The sequence below is a fragment of the Bos taurus genome, chromosome 15, assembly GCF_002263795.3.
Source record: "Bos taurus isolate L1 Dominette 01449 registration number 42190680 breed Hereford chromosome 15, ARS-UCD2.0, whole genome shotgun sequence".
NCBI classification, from domain to species: Eukaryota; Metazoa; Chordata; class Mammalia; order Artiodactyla; family Bovidae; genus Bos; species Bos taurus.
The window spans coordinates 21,233,888-21,261,558 of record NC_037342.1 but is presented as its reverse complement, the minus strand read 5'-3'; the positions used below and the strand labels follow the sequence as shown (position 1 = coordinate 21,261,558).

Sequence of the window (27,671 nt, the reverse complement as noted above, 5' to 3'; positions counted from 1 at the left end):
TTTTCATAGGAGGCCTTCTGCTATTCTGGGCTCACCCAGTGTGGCTTTGGGGTCCATTTGCTAAAGTGCAGCATTGAGTTGGATAGAGAAGTATCCTCCTCTCTCTGCAGCCTGGGAAATGGTGGCGTTGAGGGCACTAGGGTAACTTCCTTGGAACAGACAATGGTGTTTCCACAAGAGTAGGTTCCGCATTAGCCATAGTAATATTTCTTCACCAGGTTTGAGGTCAGCAGTCTATGAGGAGATAGAGAAGTGAGAAAGAGGTTAAGAGCAGAGCAGACAGCACAGGCTTTCTAAAGACAGAAAGTTGTGAAGCACCCCAGGAACAACCGGGGTTCCCTGGGAGGGGTATAAGTTTGAAGTTTACCCATCAGGCTCAACCATGGTAACTCATGCCTCATGTGCTCATGTGACTGCCATTGGGTCACCTTTATCACAAGCGAGTTGGGTCAGGACTGGCAGCTGGGGACAAACACATCACTCTGTGGAGATGGTTGGTTTGATCAACACAACTTTTAATTAAATGGGAATTTAAATGCTATAAGACACATGACATTCTCTCTTTGTTTTGCCACAGACCCTATCACTCCCTGTTACTTTATACCACCTGATTTACATCTCTATATTACCTATGTAACCCCTGTAGATATCTGTGTTGCTGAGTCCTTCATTATAGTCTCTCAAATGACTTTCTGTTTCTGGCATTCTGTGATTCACAGTGATCTTGGCAAGAGCACTTTGAATATCCCCACCCAGCTTGTGGACCTACATCCCCTGTATTGGATGTACTGGAGGTATTGGATGGGGGTACTTATTTGGGCCAATGGTCAACTCTGATCATGGGAGATAATTGTGTTTTACCACCTTTCTCTGCCATTTTAATAATGAACTAATGACCAGGAGGTGAGAAACTGCCCAGAGAAAGCCAGGATACATATCCTTTAGAAGACTGGTATACCAAGCAAGGATCAGCCCACTCCTTAACATCAAAACCTGCTCCTAGGATGTGTTCTAGAACTGGTTTTTAATTAACATCATAGTTTTGAATCCATGTCAGTTTCTCTCTTTCAAAAGTTCCTCTTTGCCAGCCTCATCTCTAACAAATGTGTCCTTGGTGATTGATTGAATTTCAAATATCGATGAGCAGGTGGCAAACACATCTTTTCAGTCTGAGATGCTGTCCAAGTCTCTCAGAATTTCACCACACAGGAATTGTCTATTCTGTTTATCAGAAGTCTGATCCTGAGAATTAAGTGGAAATCATGTAATGAGAAAATAAACTTTTTCTCCTAGCAATGTTATTTCTGTCCTTTTAGTGACAATATTATCAAATTACATGTGAGTGGTGTTCTATACATTTTGAAATTATCTTCATGCAATCATCTCTTATAATTCTAATCCTAAGAGATCTTAGGGAAGATAGTACCATTCTGATTTTCCACAGAAGGAAGCTAAAGCCCAGAGAAATTAAAAGCCTTTATATGGTTGAAATATAAAACTTGAAGAGTCCTCACACCTACCTACATTCAAATAAAATTTTGGGGGGAGAATTAAATTTACCTTTAACTTTTTCTCATAAACAATATTTATAAAAGACTCTTAATTCCTAGTTCTGTGGGTTTTCCCCTTCTATTCGTTCTCTTGATTTGGATGTCTGCAGATTGGGGTAGTAATCATGATAAGGAGAAAGCTGAACAAAGATACCCAAGCAAAGTCCATGTGCAATTTTATGATAAATTACCAAAGAGATGTCCTCAGAGGAAAGGTTAGGTGTGGTGCTGTTGGGAACCACTGGCACATGAAAAATGTAATAAAATCAGGTTAGCAAAGAAAAGAAGACAGTCTACCATGAACTTGGTCTAATAGAATCAAATCAAATTATATCCAAGGTTACACAAGTGGGATATAAGAATTGCAATCTTTGATCAAGATATTCCCGAGCAGATAAAAACTGGCCCAAAGGGCTGGTCATGGTTTGCATTAGCAATGCTGCACTCCTAGGGCAGAAGGGATTTAAAGAGTGCACCAGCTGAAAGTGTATGGAGTTCAAAGCCAAGAGTAAGAAAACAATTAGAAACAGATACAGCCTGCTTTACACAGCTTGACCAAAGAAAAGTGAAGATGGTTTACATAAGCAACAGGACTCCCCATAAGAAAGAAATACATCTTTTGAGAAAATCTTCAGGGGAAATAAATTCTCCTAGGAAAGAGAGAAAGCGGTATGTGAATGAACATAGTAGGTAAGCACCTTGGAAGAATCCCAGAACTCCTAAGGATCTGCAAATTATGTAAGGGTTTGTCTCTCTTGCAAATATCTACCTGAAAGAATAGGCACTAGGAAGTCAGATTGCATATTGAGCTTGTGGTGCCGTCGTGAAGCTCAGTTATTAACTTTAAATAAGCCTCTAACCAACACTGAGAACTTTGGTTCTGTGGAAATATTGACTGTTTACAATCACAGGAGGGTGAATTCTAAGAAATTGTGCAATAATAGTCACTGGCAGTCACTACGAGCTGTAATTAAGGCATAAAGCTCTTATTCAGAAGAAACAAACAGCTGGAAGAACAAACAGGGTTCTCATTAGTGACTTTTCTAACTTATTTTCTTCTGAAGCAGCTTTGAGAATCACTGTTAGGCCAAATGCATCTGAAAGATGTTATCAGAGGATGTCTTTTTTCTGGACTCATGTGCTGATTCCCGGTCACTCATCCATAGCTAGGTTCTCCCCTGCACTTTTTAATGGACTTTTAGTATTTCCTTTAGACATGGTTGGGAGGAATGGCAGGACAGGTCTGCCAAAGTTCTGTTTATGTGAGATGCAGAATTCACTCTAAGGAAAAAGAGAATCTAGCAGAAAGGGTTTAGCTAAAGGGTGGGCTGGAGAAGTGCAGAAATGGAAGAGAAGTTTTAAATTCAAGTGTTTATCACTCAGTTGTTAATGATCCATCAACTATTGATTCACATACGAGTCCTAGGTTTAGGGAGCTGCAATTAAAGTAAAAAACAACCAGAAAGATTGGTTTGCTAGAATCTCCATGGGCTATTGAGAGCCCAAGATATCAGCAGAACAGTGCCAGCAGAAACAGGATACAGCTCTCTTGTTGCTGACATACGTGTCCCTGAAGTGGTAGGAGTATGGGTAGGGAAGAGTAAACAGACGCAGGGTGGATGTTGATCAGAATCAGCTCTCTCCCCCGACTTCAGCAAGTGTCATGCATGTCAGAAATGGAGCACCAGGGCCTTGGGTACGGAGACCTGCCCTGGACAGTCGATGGCCAAGGCAGAGGCCCTGACAGGGATGCCATAAGCCATCAGCATAACTGCTCCTTTATTAATGACAGCAATGAAAATCAGCATTACTGTGGTTCAGAGCAGAACAGAAAAGGGAAGGGCAGGACAGGCATGTGTTAGCCAAAGCTTGTGTCTTCTCACAGCTATATGGGAAGAATCTCAAGTACCTCAACTTTCTTGAAGGTTGAGAGTGAGAGTATCTTTGTTTCATTGCTGTAATCTCACTGTAGTCATGGGGAAGTGAGGGCTTAGGGCACTCAGGTGATACAACAGAGACAGGGAAAGTCTATGCCTCCTGAGTTATGTGCCTGATTTTAGGAGCCGGAATGAAGAATGGGTGCTCCCCCTTGGTTAAATCCTGCCCTTAAAATGATTTGATTTTGTTTGGAGGTATTTGCTTTTCAACTCATTTGGCAAGGAAAGGGTATTTCTCTTGGATCCGGGTGGTGGGTAATTTCTCCCTTCTGCTGACTGCAGGGAGGAGACTCTGAAACAAGAGAATAGAAGTCTGGGAGATGTGGAGCATGCAGTAATTCCAAACTTTGGTAGCACAGAAGGAAAGGGTGGGCTTTGGGAATGGAAAAAAGAAAACCAGGCCACTGAGTACATTAGCTTTATGTTCATAGATATGGTGGAAAGGAGACGAAGAAGGTGAATTCTGACTGGGGAGGGCATTCAGATTTAGGAAAAAAGTGGTCATGACTAGAGGAAGTCAGATGGAGAAACAGAGAAAGATTTGGGATATAAATAGAATGACATACGTCACCAGGCAAGGAATATCCTGGTAAATTTCAAACTAGAGAAGAGCTCTTTAGCCTGAGAAGAAAAGCTAACCACAGTTGCCAAAAAAAAAAAAAAAAAATTATTGAAGCTAAAATGGAAATATGACAGGATATAGGAGGGAATAGAGGAAGGAGTGGTTACTGGCTTTAATGAGACCCAGGAGTAGGAAGAAAGGGGGAGTCTTGTAGAAGCTTATTGAGAGCAAAGGTCCTGTCTTAGTCATCTCTCTAGTCTTGGGGCCTGGCATAATCCCAGGCATTTAGTTGGCATGTAATAAAATTACTAAGCTGAAAGTTGTTTCTAAGGTTATATGCTTTTAGTAGTATCACCAAATGGTGTTTGCATAGTTCTTGTTCTTCCTCCTTTTCCTGAGTCAGTTTTTTAAAAATTTGTTTTCAGTTCCAAAGGATATTTTTTTCTTCGTAACATGAACAGATAAACATATTTTTTCTTTTTTTTAAAAAAAATCTCCTTCTAAACCTTTCCCCTTTGGTAACCATAAGTGTATCTTCTGCATCTGTGAATCTATTTCTGTTTTGTAAGTAAATTCATTTGTATTATTTTTTTAGATGCCACATAAAAGTGATACCATATAGATTTTTATTTCTCTCTTACTTCACTTAGTATGATAATCTCTAGGTTCATCTATGGTGCTGCAAACAGCAACATAGATTCATTCTTTCTTATGGCCAAGAATATTCCATTGTAAATACATACCACATCAATTCATCTACCATTTATCATTTATTTATCCATTCATTTGTTGATGAACACTTAGTTTACTTTTATATCTTGATTATTGTAAATAGTGCTGCTATGAACACTAATGGGCTTCCTGGGTGGCTCAGCAGTAAAGAATCCACCTGCCAATCAATGCAGGAGACACAGGAAATGTGAATTTGATTCCTGGGTCAGGAATATCCCCTGAAGTACGAAGTGGCAACCCACTCCAGTACTCTTGCCTGGAGAATCCCATGGATAGAGAAATCTGGCAGGCTACAGTCCATGGGATCACAAAGAGTTGGACATGACGGAGTACACACTCACTATGAACACTAATAATAAGTTCTGGAGAGGGTGTTGAGAAAAGCGAACCCCATACACTGTTGGTGGAAGTGTAAATTGGTGAAGGCCTCCATTGGAAACAGCATGGGGGTTTCTCAAAAAACTAAAAATAGAGCTAGCATATGATCCAGAAATCCTATTTCTGGGCATACATCCAGAAAAAATGAAAACTCCAACTTGAAAAGACAAATGCACCCCAATGTTCACAGCAGCACCATTTATAACATTCTCTTTTCTTTTCAAGCATATTTAGTTTCATAGTGTGGAAAATAATTTTGGTTTTTTACATTTTTCATAGAGTATTGTTATTTACTTTAAATCTATATGAGTATTTCAGGCACTATTGACATATTCAAAACAAATTTACGTCTGTTGTTTGTGAATGCAATAAATGCAAATGCAATGAATTTTAGTCTTTGATCAGAAAAAAAACTATGCCTTGCTCTATTTTTAAGTATGTCATAGGTTTTTGTCAGCAAAAAGAAGGAACAACTGTGTCTAAAGGATAAAATACCAGGGAACTTTTTAAGATTCAGCACAAGCCACCTTGGAGGAATAACTTTCTCCTGGGAGGACAATTATGAAAATGGTACATAGTCACTATTATTTATTCATGTGAAATTAGCATTGAGTTTGGTTATTGGTATTTCCCTCTTCAAAAGTGAGTGGTCTGTTCTGTTTTTCATGTGTTCAGTGGGTTTGAATATTAGTTGTTACAGTTGTTCTGGAGGAGGCTGGCATGAATTTCTCACAGCCTACATGGGTGTCCTCCATCATGTGGCAATCTGTACTGTCCACACTGCAAGGGAGGGCTGGTCTAATTTTATAAGCAGTGAAGAGAAGGTGGGCAGGGTGAATGGCCACAGAGTGTGCCTGCAGGAACATGAATATTCCCCTGCTTTCTGTTTTTCCAGGAGAGGTGAGATTCCACTCTGTAGAACCTTACAACAAAGGCTGTTGTCTGCTCTGCCATGTGCTGACATCCGAATGGTTCCAAACTGGGAAAGGAGTACATCAAGGATGTATATGTCACCCTGCTTATTTAACTTCAATGCAGAACACATCATGCAAAGTACCAGACTGGATGAAGCACAAGCTGAAATCAAGACTGCCAGGAGAAATATCAATAACCTCAGATATGCAGATGACACCACCCTTATGGCAGAAAGTGAAGAGGAACCAAACAGCCTCTTGATGAAGGTGAAAGAGGAGAGTCAAAAAGATGGCTTAAAACTCAACATTCAAAAAACTAAGATCATGGCATCTAGTCCCATCACTTCATGGCAAATATATGGGGAAACAATGAAAACAGGGACAGACTTTATATTCTTGGGCTTCAAAATCTCTGCAGATTGTGACTGCAGCCATGAAATTAAAAGACACTTGCTCCTTGGAATAAAACTGTGACCAACCTAGACAGCATATTAAAAGCAGAGACATTACTTTGCTGACAAAGGTCCATGTAGTCAAAGCTATGGTTTTTCCAGTGATCATATATGGATGTGAGAGTTGGACCATAAAGAAAGCTTAACAGAATTGATGCTTTTTAGCTGTGGTGTTAGAGAAGACTCTAGAGAGTCCCTTGGACAGCAGGGAGATCAAGCCAGTCAATCCTAAAGGAAATCAGTCCTGAATACTCTTTGGAAGGACTTATGCTGAAGCTGAAGCTCCAATGCTTTGGCCACCTGATGCAAAGAACTGACTCATTGGAAAAGACCCTGATTCTGGGGAAGATTGAAGGCAGGAAGAATAGGGGGTGACAGAGGATGAGATGGTTGGATGATATCACTGTCTCGATGGACATGAATTTGAGTAAACTCCAGGATTTGGTGATGGACAGGGAAGCCTGGAGTGCTGCAGTCCATGGGGCCTCAAAGAGTTGGACACGACTGAGCAACTGAACTGGACTTTGAAACTATGACATCATTATGGTTGAAAATTCCCCAAAATCCTCTAAAATACATCTATCCTCACATTCCCAAAGTCGACACCTCCGGTAAAAACTACATTTCCCAGTCCTGCAAAGTTTGGGTTGTTTCTGTTTGCCTTTTTCATTAACATTTTGGGAAATAATCTCCAATTGAAGTAAAGTAAATGAAAGTACCCTTTTTGTTTAATTGTTGTAAGATCGAAGGCATATGTAGATGTAAAAACCTTAGAAATGAAGCGATGTGTCAGCAGTTCCTGCAAAGGTTTGGTAGGGGCTGTCCAGTTCTGCAGAGCAGTTAGTAATTGGTAGCTGTAACCAGAGTTCACCACGGCCACGGGTTCTCTTAGCCAGGGCAGTTTCCGTTCCCTCCTTCCTAAAGCGGGAGTAATACTGACTCCACTTCTGTGCCTTGCTACCCTTTAAACCAAAGTGATTCAACTGAGCCCCATTCCCCATCAGAGACCTTCTTCCCACATTTCCAGGTATATATATTGCAGCACACAGTAATTGAAACTGCCCTATGTTTCCTTTCTTTCCATCATTTTCAGCCATAACGATGTCATAGTTTCAAAGTCCAGTTCAGTTGCTCAGTTGTGTCCAACTCTTTGAGGCCCCATTTCCTTTCTTTCCCTGGTGTGTTGCAGTCATGCAACACACCAGGCTTCCCTGTTCTTCACTATCTTTCCGGGTTTGCTCACATTCATGCCCATTGAGCTGGTGATGCTACCTAACCATCTCATCCTCTGCTGCCCTCTTCTCCTTTTGCCTTCAATCTTTCCCAGCATCAGGGTCTTTTCCAATGAGTCAGTCTTCACATCATGTGACCAGAGTATTGGAGCTTCAGCTTCAGGATCAGTCCTTCCAATGAATATTCAGGGTTGATTTCCTTTAGAATTGACTAGAATTGACTGATTTGATTTCTTTGCTGTCCAAGGGACTATCAAGAGTCTTCTCCAGCACCACAGTTCAAAAGTATCAATTCTTCGGTGCTCAGCCTTCTTTATGGTCCAACTCCCACATCTGTACAGGACTACTGAAAAAAACCATTGCTTTGACTATATGGACTTTTGTTGGCAAAGGGATGTCTCTGCTTCTTAATATGCTGTCTAGATTTGTCATAGTTTTTCTTCCGAGAAAGCATCTTTTAATTTCATGGCTGCAGTCACACTCCTCAGTGATTTAGGAGCCCAATAAAATAAAATCTATCACTGTTTCCATTTTTTCCCCATCTATTTACCATGAAGTGATGGGACCAGATGTCATGATATTCCAGATGCTATACTAGGTCTTGGGTTATAAAATAAAGTTAATACAGCTTCTTAGATACAAGGGAGAAAGAGAGTCTTCTTTAAGTAACATTTATAGAGTACCACAACAATTGTTATTAGTTGCTGGTGGCTTTTGTAAGTGCAAGACTGGGAAAATAAAGAAAGCTTCAATTTGATTACTGGGTCAGCAGGCAAGCCCTTTGGTAGTTATAAAGAGAAGAATAATGTGGATGCTTGAGGAGAGTAGTTAAAGTTGGGAGCAATCATTTATACAAAAGTGACTATGTTACTGAGAATGTGAGGTGGAATTGTGAGGTGGGTTTAGAATAGTAATTAGAGATCACGTATTTAGAGCAAGGTATTCATTAACTGGGCTTCCCCAGTGGCTCAGCAGTAACGAATTGGTCTGCAGCACAGCAAATGCAGGAGATGTGAGCTCAATCCCTCGGTTGGGAATATCCCTCGGAGGAGGAAGTAGCAACCCACTCCAGTATTCTTGCCTGGAGAATCCCATGGACAGAAGAGCCTGGAGGGCTACAGTCCATAGGGCCACACAGAGTCGGACACGACTGAAGCGACCGAGAATACATGTACACTCATTAACCATCCTGAAAGCAGAGAAGCAAAATGGCAAGAATGATCCAGGAGACTTAATTAAGAATGAATTTATCTGATTGCAAGTGACAAACAACCCAACCCAAATTGGCTTAAATAGTGGCTGTGTTGTTAGCTGAAGAACTGAAAATACAAATGCAAGGCTGTCATCAATAAATCTGGTACAGGAACCAAATGATGTCATTAGGATCTGTTGTTTCTCAGCTCTGTTCCCTGTGGGTTGGATCCATTTTGAAACAGACCATTCTGACTCCAGCCCGAAAGTCCTCACTATTCCTGATCCTTTCAACAAAAGCCCTGGCACCCACTCTGATTGGGCCTGATTGGCTTGAGTCATGTATCTATTCCTGAATCTATCTCCGGGATCAGAGTGAATGTAGTACATTGAAGGCTTGAGCCCTGTGGCTTCATAGACAAACAGGTGGCAGGGGAAACTCCCCAGAGGAAAGTTGGGGAGCCATCATTTGAGATACTAGGCAGGCAAATGTCTTTCTCTGAGATTCTTTTCAATTTAAGTATGCTTGAAGGAAATATCCAGAGATGAGTGTTTCAAAGAAAAACGTGGGTAAATGAGTAAAGACTGATGGTCTAAGGGTCTGTGTTGAATAGGAAACAAAATGGGAGAAAGTAGAGTCATATCAACATAGAAGATCCTGGTGAGGCTGAAGAATATTTGCATTGGAAAGAAGGGAGTAAGAACTGTGTGAGGCAGGACGTCCCTGGTGATCCAGTGGCTAAAACTCTGCACTCTCCATGCAGGTGACCTGGGTTTGATCCCTGGTCAAGGAACTAGATCCTACATGCCACAACTAGGAGTTTTCATACTGCAACTTTTTAAAAAAAAGATCCTGCATGTAGCAACTTAAAAAAAAATAAAAGAAAAGAAGAAGAACTCATACGCTGCACCGAAGACCAAAGATGCTACATGTTGCAGCTAAGATCCAATGCAGCCAAATAAATAAATAGTAAAAAATGAACTGTGTACCCACGGGCAGAAAATCTGTAAAGGAGAGGCCATTCCAGTTCAGAATGTGTCTGTGGCAGTGTCTTAGCTTGGCCTTGTCCTGTCAATTGGATGTCACATTCTCAGCCCAACCACTTAGGGTTATGATCAAAGACTTGTCCCATACCCGTGGTTTCCTTAGTCTTGGCATCCAGCCTTGATCTTCATGGTATATGGACTTATGCTTGCTTATACAAGCTCTGGCTGACCTCCCACCTCTGACTCCCAGGCCTTCTAAAGTCTTGGGAAGAAACTGCCTGCTCCACCTTAGTTACTGGTGGAGCCCAATTCCCACCTCTAACCACTGGGCCCCTACCTGTGCAATGGAGACAGCAAGGACAGCAGTGTCCCATGGCTGCCTTGACACAGGAGTGGCCTCACTGCCAGAGGCTACAGGTTAGTTGAGCTCCAGCTTTCAGAGTTCAGCAAAGCAGTTACTGCAGTGTCCTTCCCCAGCTGGTCCTCCTGTATGGTTTGGGACAGACCTCCAAGAAGCTTGACCTCAAGACCGCTTCTTCAGCCTCTTTCTATATTCTGGGAGTTACTTAAAATCTAAAATTAATCCCCTTTCTGCTTAAAATGGAGCCTGCCATTTGCAACTAGGAACACAGAACCATATGCATGGTGAGGATCACTGGTGAGGCAGAGTCAGAAAGAATCCTTATACATTAGACAGACTTCTCCACACCTAACTAGTTTTCCTGATCCATTCTAGCTCCTACAATTCATTTTCCACAGAGCAGACAGAAGGATTTCTAAAACAGTTAAATCAGATGATACCACTTTGTTTAAATTCTGTTTAAATCCTAGAATAAAATCCAAACTCCTTCATACAGCTATGAAACCTCATATGCCCTAGGCCCTGCCTACCTCTTGACTTTATTTCCTATCACTTTTACCACTCTCCCTATAGTGGTCATCCTTTCTGGGCCCTGAACTTGCCAAACATAGTCCTGCCCCACAGCCTTTATCCTTGCTCTTTCTTTTAACTGGGATGCTCACGCTCAGATGCTCAGTCACGTCTGACAATTTGCAGCCCCCAGGACTAAAACCTGCCAGGCTCCTCTGTCCATGGGATTTTCCAGGCAAGAATACTGGAGTGGGTTGCCATGCCCTCCTCCAGGGGATCTTCCCGACTCAGGGATTGAATCTGTGTCTCCTGTGTCCCCTGAGCCACCAGGGAATATTCATCCCCAAATCCTTGCATGACTGACTTCTCATCACTCAAGCAACAGCTGTTCAGAATGAACTTTCTGAACCCTCCTATGAAGTCCCCCTATTGCATGCAAGCCCATCACACTTATCTTCTTTTTTGCCCTTTCCCTTTCTGTAATTATTTGTTCACAAATATTTGTGTATAGTCCCTCCCTATGAGAGCAGAGACCTCACCCATCATGTTTACAGCTGTATTCCCAGGGCCTAGTAATAATTGTGGAATGTATGAATAAGCAATTAGGGAAATAGTTGTGGAAGACTTGCGATGTGAATCAGAGAAATTGTATGGAAAGAATGAGAGATGGAGCCACTCAACCGAAAGGCAATGCATAGTGCCACTGTGCACTGTCACACATACACAAAGACACAAAATCTAAAGAGGAACATTCACATGGTGGAGGGCATGTGTATACTATTATGAGACTTTTCTTTAAGATAAGAGTTAAATGTTTTGTTCTAGCAAAATTATCTATTCTGACCAATCTTGCATCAGATGGAAAAAAAGTCTTCATGAAGGAATAGTAAGTAAGTAAGTAAGGTTGCTCAGTCGTGCACAACTCTTTTCGACCCTGTGGACTGTAGCCCACCAGGCTCCTCTGTCCATGGGATTCTCCAGGCAAGAGTACTGGAGTGGGTTGCCATTTCCTTCTCCAGGGGAACTTCCTGACCCAGGGATCGAACCCAGGTCTCCCGCATTGCGGGCAGACGCTTTAACCTCTGAGCCACTAGGGAAGACAGGAAGGAATATTTGTTTCTAAATTCTTACAAAGCCACCATATGGGATATCAGTGACCTTGACATGAAAAGAAGGTCCAGAAGACTGAGAGGGATTTGGCACTCCTGTGCAGCAAGGGAGGGCTAGGCTTGTGCTGCTGAATGACATAAATCTTGAAAGCCAGGGAAGACTTTTGACTTTGTATATTAGTTATTAGGAGCCATTGTAGAACTTGTTTCCAGTGGGTTCAAGGGTTCTGCTGCCCTCCACAGGTACCTGGGGAGAAGTCCAAGGAGATTGTAAATGAGCAAAAGGTCATTGGGAGGCGTCACTCACAGCCATAGACTTCTGCTTTCCCCCATGATGCTGTTGCACAGCAAAGGATGAGTAATAATGCACAGTGCCTGCCGGATGGCAAACAATCAAGAAATAATTGCAAAAAATGAATGTGTGAGGCAAAAAAATCTGCGTAAGCCATAGTAGAGAAAGTATCTCCTGGGATCTATTTGGCTATGGATGACAGCATCAGCATAGTCATGGGGGCAGATTGGCAGAAGAACTTACAGAGAGGATATGCTTGTCTCTGGAAGAATCAGGACCTCCACCATCTCCTCAGTAAACATGACCCAAAAAGACAGAGTGCAACTGGAAACCGGACTCCACAAGGCCTGGTGGGTTTCCTTTTTTTCCCTTTTTTGGATCTCTGTTTTGCCATGATGATGTCTCCTGAGGTGGGCATAGCTCACAGAGAGAAAGTAAGCCAAGAATTCCTGGTGAAATGCCTCTTGGGTAGAATCAACTCCCCGTCTTCATTTTTCTTTGTTCCTCGGCTGTGTTTGTGAACAGAGACCATGTGTTTGTATAACTGTTTTTCATTAAAAATCCTTGAGGGCTGAAAACTGGCGAGTAGGCTGGAGCTGACGCGGCTACTTCTTTGCCTTGCCACGAAGTCCAGGAACAGGGACTGCTGAACTGACCCAGCTGCACTTGGTGAGGGACGCAGGTTTTCCTTCTGACTCACTCTCCTTCTCCTGCTCCTTCCTTTTGCCTTTCCTTCCCTACCTGTCTCCTTGCTTTCATCTTTCCCCCCTTTTATTCCCTTCATCTACTTCAGGTTCTTCCTAAATACCAGCTTTGTTGCAGATATCCCACTGATGTTGAGGATAAAGAAATTAGTGAGAAATATCTTTCTTGAGGAGTACACACTTGAAACTTTCCTTGCATTTTTTAGGAATTTGGCTCAAATTCAGATTTAGGAGTAAAATGACTTGCTTTGAGCATCAAGGCTGCCAGAGCTCAAATACTGGGCTCTTGTTTGGATGGCTGCGAGGTGAGCCGGAAGGCAGCTGGGAGAGCCTGAGCTTGACCCTGGGCTCTGCATCTTGTGGGTAATTAGCTAGATTGGTCTGACAAGTCTGACTCATGGGATCTCTCCCATAGGGTACATTTTAGGAAGACTAGCTGACTGCTTATTGAAGATGGTATTTTAGAAAAGGGGGTACAGCTTATAACCACTAGGAATGTTATTTGTGACTTTTTTGCTTCGTTCAAGAGGAAGATGGTGACATACAATTTAATGTTTTGGTGTGCATGTTTTCTTAGATTTTCAGACACAAGGTGTCAGGCAGAGGCTTCCCTAATTTTTGAAGCAATTTTTAGATATAATTTCTGAGATGCTAATCAAGACTGCTAAAGTCACTATGATCATTTCTTTGTAGAAAATAACTCAAAATTTGTCTTTACCAATAAAGAGAAGAGAAATTTAGTTAAATTCAGAAGTCGAGGACAGCAGATCAAGGTCCTGGTAACAGTTTAGTTATAAGTTGAGTGACTCTGAAGAATTCGTTAACTAATTTATCTAAGTCTCATCCTTTTTACTATCAAGTGGGCTTCATAACATTACTCACCCCATCCATTTCACAAGGGTATTTAAGGGTTCACTGAAACAGGAATATAAAAGTCCTTTGAACGATGAAGGTTACTGCTCAACTAGGTCTGGGCATGATAAACGCAGTGTCTCAGAGTCATGATATGTGAAGGTTCTGTGACATTTAGCTCAGGTGCAGTGACTCCTGAGATTAGCCTGAGATTCTTCTTCCTGTCTTTGCACTTGTGGCCTCAAGGTTGAACTTCCTTCCTCTTTCACATCTTTCACTCAAGCTCGGCCCTTTAAATGAAAGTTCCTGGTATTTCTCTTCACAGCAATCTGATCTGTACTAAATGAGAAAGCAGGGGTCTGATGACTTTTAGCATCATCCTCTCCACGTTCCCTTGTCTGAGATGCCTAATTCAAATGCTTTCTGGCTACGTTGAGCCCATCTTCTCATAGCAGTCATGTGAGACCCCTGGTCTCCCTCACTGGGACCTTCCCACCTCCAGTCATCATTGCAGCTGGAAGGGTGGTCCCCACCTTCACAAGTGACCATCTTCTTAGTGGCTCTGTAGGCAAATTCCTCTGAAGCATCTGTCTGCAGATTAGGATTTGACAAAGTCTTTACAGCTGATTCATAACCTTCATTAGAAAGCTTAGGTGTGACATATTTTACATAGTCATTTGGCTTTGGACCACAGTCTACTTTTCCAAGTTTAATCACTCTTCTCTGTCTAGAGTTTTAGTTCTGAACGACTGCTATGTTTCTAAAAATTAAACCCCCCACTTGCAACATGAATTTGCCATTATTTGGGGGATGTGAAAATTATGCCATAGATACTAAAGGCAATTCCCAAAGAGGAGTCATTTTAACATTTTTAATTATTTATCACTGAATTATGTCTTTAGCCTCTGGATGTTTCCCTTTTGAAGGACAGTCCTTATTTGGATTCAGGAATTCTAATATGTTTGAATTTCTTAAAAAATGACTTATTTTATACTCAGGGATGCAGTCATCTTGCAGTTAGTTACTCATCTAAGGACCCTGAATTTATAATCTATTTCAAAAAGAATGTAAAATGGCTTTCAATAAATACACGTATAATAGAGCTATTATAATAGAAACTTCAAAGCCATTAGTGACTTGCTGCTGCTAAGTCGCGTCAGTCGTGTCCGACTCTGTGCGACCCCATAGACGGCAGCCCAACAGGCTTCTCTGTCCCTGGGATTCTCCAGGCAAGAATACTGGAGTGGGTTGCCATTTCCTTCTCCAGTGCATGAAAGTGAAAAGTCAAAGTGAAGTCGCTCAGTCATGTCCGACTCTTCGCGACCCCATGGACTGTAGCCTACCAGACTCCTCCGTCCATGGGATTCTCCAGGCAAGAGTACTGGAGCGGGGTGCCATTGCCTTCTCCGTTAGTGACTTGGGTGGGGATTAAATACTCCTGAATCAGAGTTACTGGTTTGAATTGCTCTTGAGGGAAAAACAGGGAAGATTAGAACTCGGTCTTTCAGTCATTGAAAAGGTAATATTTCAGGTTTTTAAGGAAACAGGACAAGGCAGCTGACATTGGCTCAGCACCCACTGAATGACTGCAAGAACTTTCACATGCATCACCTTTGTCCTTGCTGACTGGGAGACACCAGGCAAGTACCTTCTGCCTCAGGGCTGCGATCTCTTTATCTGTGAGCTGGGGAGAAGATGATTCCACACTCACACATTTGCTGTGAGAATTCACTGAGCTGCTTATTAGGCGCTTGCAGAATGCTTTGCACATTGTAAACATCCAACAAATAGCACCTGCGATTCCTACAGCATCTCCAGGTAGAGTTACTATCTCCATTTAAGAAGCAAGCTACACCATTTGTCAAGAGTGTCAGTAGTGTATAGAAGAGCTACCATTCCAATTAAAAGTCTCTTTAATCAAAAACTCTATGCCCTGTCTACTGTTTCTGTCAATTCTAAAAGGAATTTGCCAAATGGAAATTTTGTTTTTTTATATTAAAGAATTTGAATGACATAATGAATAGTGTAGGAAATAGCCTTCCTGGGGCTATTTCGTAGACTCACAATAAGAGCCTAGAGATGAACATTAGACCATGACTCAGGGAAACCATTTCTGTAAGGGCCAGGCTCTCTAAGGATCTAAGTTAATGTACATGGAGAATTGGCCCCTCCACCTGCTTCTACCCATTCTAATCCTGGCTAATCACAGGGATGTTTTGTAATATCAGTAATAGCTTAGTTGGCCTGATCACAGCAGCAAGAAAGGTGATTTCCTAATGGAAACAGCTCATCCTCAGTAACCTTGGATGGTTCATGCTGCTGCTGCTGCTGCTGCTTCTGCTAAGTCGTTTCAATCATGTCCGACTCTGTGCAACCCCATAGATGGCAGCCCAATAGGCTCCCCTGTCCCTGGGATTCTCCAGGCAAGAACACTGGAGTGGGTTGCCATTTCCTTCTCCAATGCATGAAAGTGAAAAGTGAGGTTAAAAAAAGTCTCTTCTCCACCCCACAGCAGCCCATCCCCAGGCTGCCTCTTTGTTTTGCTTGCAGTTTTCACATCTTTGGCAACAGTCTCCTGCTAGCCATTGTGAGCCCTGCCAAGAGCCTAGGATTTATTTCTTTTCTCTTTAAAAATTTATTTATTTTAATTGAAGGATAGTTACTATGCAATGTTGTGATGGGTTTTGTCATGTATCAATATGAATTGGCTATAGGCACACATGTGTCCCCTCCCTCCTGAACACCCCTCCCAACTCCCTCTCCACCCCACTGCTCCAGGTTGTCACAGAGCACCAGCTTTGGGTGTCTTGTATCATACATAAAACTCCCACTGGCTATCTGTTTTACATATGGTAGGGTATATGTTTCAATGCTAGTCTATCAACTCCTCCCACGCTCCCTTTCTCCCACTGAGTCCAAAAGTCTGTTCTTTATGTCTGTGTCTCCTTTACTGCCCCGCACGTAGGATTGTTGGTACCATCTTTCGAGATTCCATATGTATGCATTAATATATGATATCTGTCTTTCTCTTTCTGACTTACTTCACTCTGTATCATAGGCTTTAGGATGTGTTTCTGGCCAGCCCCAGGGGAGAATGGTATCCACTTCAGCCTGTCTCCTTGACCAGTTTACTCTGTCAACAGTCCCTGCTGGAGCTGGCACGAGACCAGGGGTGAGTCAGCCTCTTGTCCTGACCTGGCTCCAGCCCTGCTGGCTCCTCCTTGCACCTTCGCTTCTGGGGCAAAGGCTTATCTTAGAGATCCCAGGTTCTACTTCCTTCTGCTGCTTCTCACCTTCTGCTTTAGGCTCTTTCTGATCAGAATGTCTCCTGGATAGAAGTGGGTCTATTTGCAATGCCAAAGAATGCTCAAACTACCACACAATTGCACTCATCTCACACGCTAGTAAAGTAATGCTCAAAATTCTCCAAGCCAGGCTTCAGCAGTATGTGAACTGTGAAATTCCAGATGTTCAAGCTGGTTTTAGAAAAGGCAGAGGAACCAGAGATCAAATTGCCAACATCTGCTGGATCATCGAAAAAGCCAGGGAGTTCCAGAAAAACATAAACATCTATTTCTGCTTTATTGACTATGCCAAAGACTTTGACTGTGTGGATCACAATAAACTTTGGAAAATTCTGAAAAGATGGGAATACCAGACCACCTGACCTGTCTCTTGAGAAATCTGTATGCAGGTCAGGAAGCAACAGTTAGAACTGGACATGGAACAGACTGGTTCCAAATAGGAAAAGGAGTACGTCAAGGCTGCATATTGTCACCCTGCTTATTTAACTTATATGCAGAGTACATCATGAGAAACGCTGGACTGGAAGAAACACAAGCTGGAATCAAGATTGCTGGGAGAATTATCAGTGTCCTCAGATATGCAGATGACACCACCCTTATGGCAGAAAGTGAAGAAGAACTAAAGAGCCTCTTGATGAAGGTGAAAGAGGAGAGTGAAAAAATTGGTTTAAAGCTCAACATTCAGAAAATTAAGATCATGGCATCCAGTCCCATCACTTCATGGAAAATAGATGTGGAAACAATGGCTGACTTTATTTTTCTGGGTTCCAAAATCACTGCAGATGGAGATTGCAGCCATGAAATTAAAAGACACTTACTCCTTTAGAGGAAAGTTATGACTAACCTAGAGAGCATATTAAAAAGAAGAGACATTACTTTGTTAACAAAGGTCCATCTAGTCAAGGCTAAGGTTTTTCCATTGGTCATGTATGGATGTGAGAGTTGGACTATAAAGAAAGCTGAGCGCCGAAGAATTGATGTTTTTGAACTGTGGTGTTGGAGAAGACTCTTGAGAGTCCCTTGGACTGCAAGGAGATCCAACCAGTCCATCCAAAAGGATATCAGTCCTGGGTGTTCATTGGAAGGAATGATGTTGAAGCTGAAACTCCAATACTTTGGCCACCTGATGTGAAGAACCCACTCATTTGAAAAGACCCTGATGCTGGGAAAGATTGAAGGCAGGAGAAGGAGACGACAGAGGATGAGACGGCTGGATGGCATCACCGACTCAATGGACATGGGTTTGGGTAGACTCCAGCAGTTGGTGATGGACAGGGAGGCCTGGTGTGCTGCAGTTCATGGGGTGGCAAAAAGTCAGACATGACTAAGCGACTGAACTGAACTGACTGATTTGCCCCAATCAAGGTCTTTCATTTCCTCTGAACTACTACTTTGATTAAAGTAAACGTAGTTGATTGAACACATAAGTTTAAGTTGCTATTGATTACATAGGCTATTTTGTTTGATCCTTACAATAAAACCTAGGAAGTGAGCAAATCAAACTTCAGGGCTGTATTGAAGCTTAGGGAAAGGAAAGAACTTGCCAAAGGTCATATTACTTGTGAATGGGAAGAGGTAGGGCTTAAACCCAATCTGGCTGACTCCAACCCAATGCTCCCTTTTAACTGATTTCCTCTCTGTTCAGGTTTGCGGCTCTCTGGGCAGAAACAGAGCTCAGAAAATCTCTTAGTCATTGTCTTTTTTTCCTTTTGGTTTTTAAAAATTTTTATTGGCATATAGTTGCTTTACAATGTTGTATTGGGTTCTACTGTATAGCAAAGTGAATCAGCTATATGGATACACATATCTCCTCTTTTTTTGGACTTTCTTCTTTGTCTGGTTGGCTCTTAGATTTAGAAAAACCATTTCCCAGGAAACTAGTGATAAAGAACCTCCTAGTCTCTGAATATCTCACTGCAGATTAGTATTATCCACTGTCTCCACACGAGCACAAATCTATCTTCTTTAGTAATAATGAATGATGAAAATGGGTTCAGATGCCTGACGGGTGTGCAGTCTCCTATCTTATTTGCCAGGACGTGCCAAGTCAGTCAGCCTTTCTCAGCATGGATGCACAGGACTTCCGACTCACTGTGTATTGAATTGAGATGCTGGAATCATTTTTTTTTTTTTTAAAGTCAAGTCAACCATGGGGAGTTGAATGCTGAACTTTAGAGGATGAAATGATGAAATGCAATTTCCAGCTGGAAATTATTTTTTAAACTCCTCAGTGGGATGAATTTTCACTCTTGGCTGGTTTTGTCTTCTCAGACACATAGAGTTGGCAGCCCTCCTCAGAGCCTGTCCTGAGAAAACATACAAAGAAACTGCCTCACCACCCAATTTCTGACTTCCTCATCCACACAATCCCTCTCGTTGCCTCTCAGGACCCTCAGCTCGCGTGCTGGGAAGTGCAGTGTGGGCAAAGAACAGTAGCTCTGGAGGGCACGGCCTGGTTTCGATCCCAGCTCAGCCATTTACTAGTTGAGTGTTTTTGCTACTGCTAGGTCACGTCAGTTGTGTCCAACTCTGTGAGACCCCAGAGACGGCAGCCCACCAGGCCCCTCCATCCCTGGGATTCTCCAGGTAAGAACACTGGAGTGGGTCGCCATTTCCTTCCCCAATGCATGAAAGTGAAAAGTGAAAGTGAAGTTGTTCAGTCGTGTACAACTCTTGGTGATCCCATGGACTGCAGCCCACCAGGCTCCTCCGTCCGTGGGAGTTTCCAGGCAAGAGTGCTGGAGTGGGTCGCCAGTGCCTTCTCTGAGAGGTCTTATATTCACTTAGGCCTTTGTTTATAAGGTGGGTCTGACAAGCACATAACTTATAGCAATGCTCAGAGACATGATGGAGATAATGCATATGAAGGGCTTTGCTACCTGCAAGCATTTCACAAATATTGATTACATCTTTAAACTTTTGATTATCTCAAGCCACTCCCCTTCACCACCCACCCCCTTCTACAATTGCTTACTCTACTTTCATATACCAATGGAATTTTCTTTCCCCTCCTCCATCCCTAGAGAAGTTTACAATTCCTCAGATCACTGAAACTGGACAGAAGCCAGAGGAAGAACAAGACCTAAGAACAAGCCACCACCCCTTCCCTCCCCTATTTCCTCTCTGTTTCTTTTTTAAGTAGTTACTTAAATTAAAAATTGATAATTACATAGGACTTTTTTTTAAAGTACAAAGGTCTATTCATTGAAAAGAGGTTTCCTTCCAACGCAGTCCCCAAGCCCACTCACCACAGATGAACACTAGTAACAGTTTCTTTTGTTAAATTGACCTGTAGTTGATTTACTATATTGTGTAAGTTTCAGGTGTACAGAACACTGATTCAATTATATATACATATATCTGATCTTTTTCAGATTCTTTTCTCTTATAAGATCAGATCAGATCAGTCACTCAGTCGTGTCCGACTCTTTGCGACCCCATGAATCGCAGCACACCAGGCCTCCCTGTCCATCACCAACTCCCGGAGTTCACTCAGACTCACGTCCATCGAGTCGGTGATGCCATCCAGCCATCTCATCCTCTGTCGTCCCCTTCTCCTCCTGCCCCCAATCCCTCCCAGCATCAGAGTCTTTTCCAATGAGTCAACTCTTCGCATGAGGTGGCCAAAGGACTGGAGTTTCAGCTTTAGCATCATTCCTTCCAAATACTGAATATAATTCCCTGTGCTACATAGTAGGTCCTTGTTATTTATTTTGCATATATAGCAGTATGTATTTTTTAAATTAATTTTTATTGGAGTACAGTTGCTGTACAATGTTGTGTTAGTTTCTCCTGTACAACAAAGTGAATCAGTTATATGTATCCATATACTTATCCTTTTTGGATTTCCTTCCTATTTAGATCACCACAGAGTACTGAGTAGAGTTCCCTGAGCTACAAAGTAGTTTCCCATTTATTATCTGTTTTATAAGTAACGGTTTCTTGTGTAATCCTCCAGAAACTTGTATGCATGTGCATGCATTTAAACATAAAAATGGATATAATATATATCCTTTTTCATTTTACACAAATGAATTTATTTTATATATGCTATTCTGCAGCTCCTCTTCTAAACCTGATTAACAATTTAAGAGATATTTGCTCATAAGCACCTTATCCTTTTAATAACTATGTCAAATTATTTTGTTCGAGTTTATCAAACTTCAGCCAGTCTCCTTTTGGTCCACACTTAGGTTGCTTGCAAATTTTTACTGTTAAAAAGAATGCTGCAAGACTATTTTTGTGCCTGTAGCGTTCTAATGTTAATAATGCCAAATTTGGCCTCTGACATTCCCACTTCACGTACTGTGGGAATCTGTTATCTATTCATTTAGAACTGTTATCTATCCACTTATAACTTTGGTTACAGTGTGGACTATCTGATGATTGAATCTCTCTCGGTCTGATCGGTGAACGTGGTATATTGTAATTAAAATTTCATTTCATTTTGGTGATGGCTTTATTTCCTTCTTGAACCTCTCTTCTGAACTTTACCTGCTTATTATTGACTAATTCTCTTTTTCCATAATTGTTGATGTTCTTTAATTCTTAAGTCGTGTCTGATCCTCTGTGACCCCATGGACTACAGCACGCCAGGCTGCCCTGTCCCTCACTGTCTACTGAAGTTTGATTAGATTTATGTCCCTTGAGTCAGTGATGCTATCTAACCATCTCATCCTCTGCTGCCCTCTTCTCCCGCTGCCCTCAATCTTTCCCAGCATCAGGTTCTTTTCCAATGAGTTGGCTCTTCGCATCAGATGGCCAAAGTATTGGAACTTCAGCTTCAGCATCAGTCCTTTCAACAAAGGGATGGCTGGATGGCATCGCCGACTTGATGGACATGAGTTTGAGTGAACTCCGGGTGTTGGTGATGGACAGGGAGGCCTGGCGTGCTGTGATTCATGGGGTCGCAAAGAGTCGGACACGACTGAGTGACTGAACTGAAGTATAGATCTCATGCTGGATTGTTTCTGGTAATTATTCATTACTGAAGGGCACCAATCCATCTGGGAGAGCCGTTTACTACAGAATGGTGCTGAAAGGGGCAGAAAGCAGAGGAATGGGCTGGTTGGCGACTGCAATTTGGGTGCATTGTTTCACAATGCCTTCTTTCTTAATATGCTGCCTCCTCTGCCTAGGATACATGTATTCAGCTTTAGGTGTTGTTCCTTTAGGGTAACATTAAGATAAGGATGATGTATTTACAATGAAGCCTTCTATGTAACGGGTGATTTGTCTTGATAACAACAAGAACAAACCTGCTATTGCTGCTTTCTCTCCTCTTCCTGCCACCCTTCCAGTAGATGTCTTTGAGAGGTTACACATCTATAGTGCATCTTTCCCTGTCTCTTCTGCTGTCCTGGAATAGGGAATGGAGTCAGGGATGCTCCTGGGGCCCTCTCACACTCACAGGCATTGAAAATGTGTGCCAGCCATCATTGGATGAAACTTTATGCCAACTACCATTTGAGAACTCGGTATTCTGCCCACTATATTTAAAGATATGTTTTTGCTTGAAAAATTATATTTTTATTGAGTGTTTTTGTTTGGGGACTTACAGGTGTTTTTTCTCTAATTTATTCAAAGATGGTGATTTCTCTGTTTTTCTTTTCTTTTTTTTTGTAGCTTTTAATTAACTTCAAGGAGGGGAAGAGAGTACAGTGTCCTTTAATATTTTAAGATGAGAGTGCCTTAAAATCTATCTCTGTTTTTTTAATGTGGAAGAAAAAAAATCAGCCTCTACACTGTATATTGTCTTGTAGTTGGAAGGATTATTCTCAGTTGATGTGATCCTGAAAACAGCAATCTTTTGAATAGGCACAACATTCCCACATCACACCTTGGCCCTTTTTACATGGCAGCTGAGTCTCAGAGTAGAGGACAGTGATTGTTCACGCATGCTCAGATTTCTTTCCTTCTGAGCTGGAAGTACTACCCTGCTGGCAGTAGTATTCTGCTGTTCCTCAGGGAAAATATTCCGGCTTCCTGCCTTATGATTCTAGTGTTTTGTCAGTCATAATGACATCAAGGAACATGGGCAACTGACCCAAGGCAAGCAATCCCCTGGAGCCCAGAATCTAGATGATCATCACAACACAGGAAGCAGGTCCTATTGGCCAGCCCGGGAGAGCCCGTAGGTCACTGGTTCTGCGACCCCTAGAGGGCTCTTGCTTCCTGTCCTTCCCAAGGCCAGGTGATTTGACTACTTGCTTCTGTGAGTGATTTGTGTCCTCCCCATGAATTCTATTCTTTTGTTTACATACACAAGAATAGGTTTTTGTTGCTTGCTCTATTTAGCACATTCATGGAAATTCTGGAAACTGCTCAAGGTACACTGCTAGGAAGTGGCAGAGCTGGCATTTGAACCAAGACATTCTGACTCTCAGTTTTGTGACCTCTCCTTTAAACTTGAGGTGAACTAAATACACAACAGTTGTTTCACATCTTGGAACTGGAATGGGTATAGCCTGACCATTATTTCAGGACAGTCAGACTAAGAGGGCTGAGGACCAAAAATCTGGGTCTTTACTAAGCTGGAGCAGGTAGAGAGGGGACAGTCCAAACAGCAGACACTGAGGGAAGATTCAGAAAAAACATAGTATCCAAGAAGTGAGGCCAAATTAGGACGTAGTTTAAGCAAAAACAGTATCTCAGGTCAAAATACTGTGACTGTGTGTGTGTGTGTGTTTATGGAATGGGTAGAGAGTGAGGTGGCAAGGCCACCCCAGGTGGGTAGGTCCCTGTAGCCAAGAATGTGGTTGAGGATCAGGCAGGAAGGCCCTTGTCATCAGAGCTCTCAAAGGGCAGCAGAGACCCCACCACTGACCTGGGTCTCAAGGGTAGGACTCTCTTCTCCACCTGTTCATTGACCAGGGGCAGCAGGATGGCACAGGCCTGGGAGTCGGACACACACCTGAGGTAGAATTCCAGCTTCAGAAATTACTCATCATGTGACCTGGCAAGTTCCTTAACCTCTTTGCATCTAGCTGTCTCAGTTGTAGTTGGGAATAAATGTGTCTATCACACAGAGCAGGGGGTCAGGGATGAAACAGGAAAGCTGTGTAAATGCTCTGCGTGAAAGATTACAGGTGCTCCATAAAAAGTAACTGTTGCTGCTAGTGACAAAGTTAAATAATTGTAATAAATCTCCCAGTCTCCAGCCTCTCCCCACTCCATCCTCTGCACCTGCCAGTTCCCTCTCTGAACACAGACCTGGCCAGGCCAGTGGCCAGCTCAGGATCCAGCCCCACATCCCGGGAGGTCTCGCCCCCCTTTCCAGCTTCACCACCCACTGCCTATTTTTACCTCAGTCATGTAAAACATCCCTTTACATACAGAGTCTGTAAAGTACTTACGAGTTGCCTGCCTGTTCTGGGTGGTGCTCCCTTTGCCTAAAAGTGCTTTCTGCTTCTTTCCACTTGCCCCACCTCTGCCCCACACCCATCAGTTCTCTGCTCACTTGTCACCTCCAGCCTGAGGCCCTTCCACCCCCTCAGACAGAGTGAGGTGTGCCCTCTTGTGTCCGAAGCCCTGTGCACAGGTGCGTGTGCATACTGCAGCAATTTGAAAGCATGAGAAGCAATCATTCATTTCTCTGTTATTTGTTCAGCCGGAGGAACCATCCCTCATCGGGAGCTCCCTCTGTGACCAAAGCTCTGCTTAGGTACTTCTCACACTCTCATTTATCGCCACGGTAATTCTGTCAACCGGTCATGGCCTTCTCTCTACTTTTCAGCTCAAGACATAGAGGCTCAGAGGGATTAAGTACCCTGTTTGAGATCACCCAGCCAATCAGTGGTGAATGCATGCACTATCTTATTCTGAAGTCAGGCTTCAGCCAAGATGTGAGAAGGATAGAGTAAGCAGTGTTACCGAATGAAGATGCTCAAATTCCAACAGCAGGAAAAAAAAAAAAAACAACAAAAACAACACTTTAGTAAGCTTACCCTGATTCAGGTATATAAATGATGTCCATTATGCTTTTCTGAAAATCATTCCCAGCCAAACACCATCATGCAATTGGTCTGGAGCCACTTAAAGAGAATTGAGAACACATTTACTCCGCCTGGGCCTGTCCAGACACATTGCTTTCTGAGGAAGTGCTAAAGCAAAAAGCATCTAATGTCCTGCCATCCTGACACCGTCCTGCTTGGTCCCACCCCTACCTGGGCTGTGGAAAACAGAGATACTCCACACTCCTGTCATGCTCTCTGACTGGAGACTGTATATCGTCAAACATCCCAGTGAGGTCGAACTTACCCAATGAGGGGGGCTAATCAGGTCCTAATCTTTCCCTTCACCCTGTCAGATTAACCAAGCACCTACTGTGTGCTGAGTGTTGCCAGCTGCCCACAGCCTCTGCCAGATGGGCATGGGGACTTAGCCTAGCACTCCTTGAACCTCTAGACTCTAAAGCACAGAAACAAAAGCTCAAGTAAACGCCACCCTTCTCTGCAGCTGGCATGCTGCCAGTGTCCCTGGCATGTATGCAGGGCAGAGCTGAGCATGCACCCCGCCTGGAGGGTGACTACTGCTGGCATGTTTGTGGTGGTCTCTGGCTCATCACTAAAAATACTTTGCTTCTGACTCTACTGAGCCAAAAAATATCTGGCTAATTCCAACTTTTTCCCTTCCAGACATATATTTGAAATGGCCTCAAGGTAAGTCTGCTAAAAAGAGATGATTCTGTGTCCCCGGGATTAATGATGATTTCACCTATGTCACATGCTAAATGGCAGACATTTCAGTACAGGTCTAGGCGTGAAGTGTTGCACATGTCTCTTTGCAGTAGGGTAAGGGATTACATAGTATTTTCCCTTTACTTCCCAATTCACACTGGGAATCTAATCCCCACCCCCCACTTTCACATGTCACCTCCCACCCACTCCATTTCTACCTGGACATAGTCAAAGAGATTCTTCTCCTTCCCAAATGACCAAATGTGATGTTCCACCCGGTCCTTCACCTGTAAGAAAGGAAGATATGAAATAGAAAAGCAACTCGATTTTTGTCTTCCCTTCTCTGGCTGTTGTTTCTGGTTTCTCTCCTGCTGCTTCCTTCTTTCCCATGTGTGTCTTAAGTGCTGGTGCCCTAACATCCAGCCTTGGTCCTCTTTTTCCCTTTCATCCTACATTTCCTCACTGGTGGTCCCATCAACACCCATGATTTCAGTGAGTGCTAATAAGCAATAGCTCTCAAGCACATCTTTCATCCAGACCTACTTCCTGAGCATTAGAAATGTTATACCTAACTGCCTGTTGGAAAATTCCCTTTAGCATGTGAATAGCAACTCAAACTGTACATGGCCAATGTGGAATCCATGATTTCCCCATCTAAGCCTGCCTTTCCTCCTGATCTCAGTGAGTCTACCCAGTTGGCCAGGCCAGGCATCCCTGCTTCCTGGATTCAGTCAGTCAGTCACCGAGTCTGGCCCACTCTGTCTGCACGTTCCACGTTGGATTATCCTTCTAACCTCCCCCTCTCACACCTCACTCTTTCTTGGGATTATAATGGCACCTTCTCACTGGACTCCCTGTTTCCTGTCTGGCCCTCCCTAATATCCTCAACACTGCTATCAGGGTGAACTTTCTAAACATTTGAATCTACTAGTTCTCTGACTTAAAGCCTTCCACAGTTCTGCTTGTCCTTAGAACACAGTCCCAGCTCCTTAGTCACACATAGCCCCTCACCATCTGATCTCGCTCACACTCCAGGCTCACATTCTGTGTCTTCTCCTTGATTACACTAGCCTTGTCTCCTGCCACACGGACACTCACAGGCCCCCACCCACACCAACCCAGTGACACCTCTAAGCCTTTGTTCATTCCTGCTTCCCCAAATGTCTGCCTCGCTTATCTCTCAAAACCTCCTGTACATCTTTAAAGACCTGAGTCTCCCCGCTCTGGGAATCTTCTCTAACTTGCCCCTACCTTACCTTAACCAAGGCCAGCTACTCACTTCTTCGACCAATTTCCATGTCAGCTTCTCTTGTAGCCACTCTCAATCTTCCTGGCCCCTCAGGTTGATGCAGTACCAGAGGGCCTTTGTTGAATCATCAACAGTCATCCAGCCAGATCATTTTGCAAACGCTGAGAGTAAAACCAGACATGAAGTAACTTGTATAAGGTCACACAGCTAGAACCAGGACTCCTGACTCCTGGTTCATAACTGAGTCTGCAAGGTCATTATAACTCTAGAGACCAGAAGTAGACCAATGTGGAGCCAAAGCACACTGGCAATTTCCCAGAGACACTCACAATGGAGATCAGGTAGGCAGAAATCAGGCCAAGCTCAGTGCTGGTATGTTCCTTCCAATGGATCTGAAACCGGGAAAGACAATGGGACCTGGAGGTCAGTGGTGCAGGTCCTCATAGAGGATGTGCTCAGAGGGCTCAGAGGAAACCCACAGAAGGGCTTCTGAGAAGGAAATCATCCCAAGGATATGAAGTGACTTTCTGGGAATAACTTGGGAGTCAAGCTGCCTCTGACCTGTCTATCGAGGCATTTTTCTTTATAGATTTCTTTCCAAAGGCATAATCCAGGAAGCAGGCCAGAGTCTGGGAGCCAGAGTCCAGGGTCTCTGAGGATGGCATGGAGGAGAGAC

At 43.0% G+C, this 27,671-nt stretch overlaps 1 long non-coding RNA gene across 2 annotated transcripts; it reads right to left on the bottom strand.

Moving 5' to 3' along the window:
• LOC112441563 (uncharacterized) lies at positions 1 to 27,086 on the bottom strand. Of its 2 annotated transcripts, XR_009490629.1 has the most exons (5): positions 27,003 to 27,086; positions 25,965 to 26,033; positions 25,015 to 25,101; positions 23,895 to 23,981; positions 1 to 234 (listed from the first exon to the last, which is right to left on the bottom strand). It is a non-coding gene; the product is annotated as an uncharacterized lncRNA (long non-coding RNA). The 2 variants fall into 2 exon arrangements; XR_003029379.2 differs by lacking the exon at positions 23,895 to 23,981.
• Positions 27,087 to 27,671: the final 585 nt, after the last annotated feature.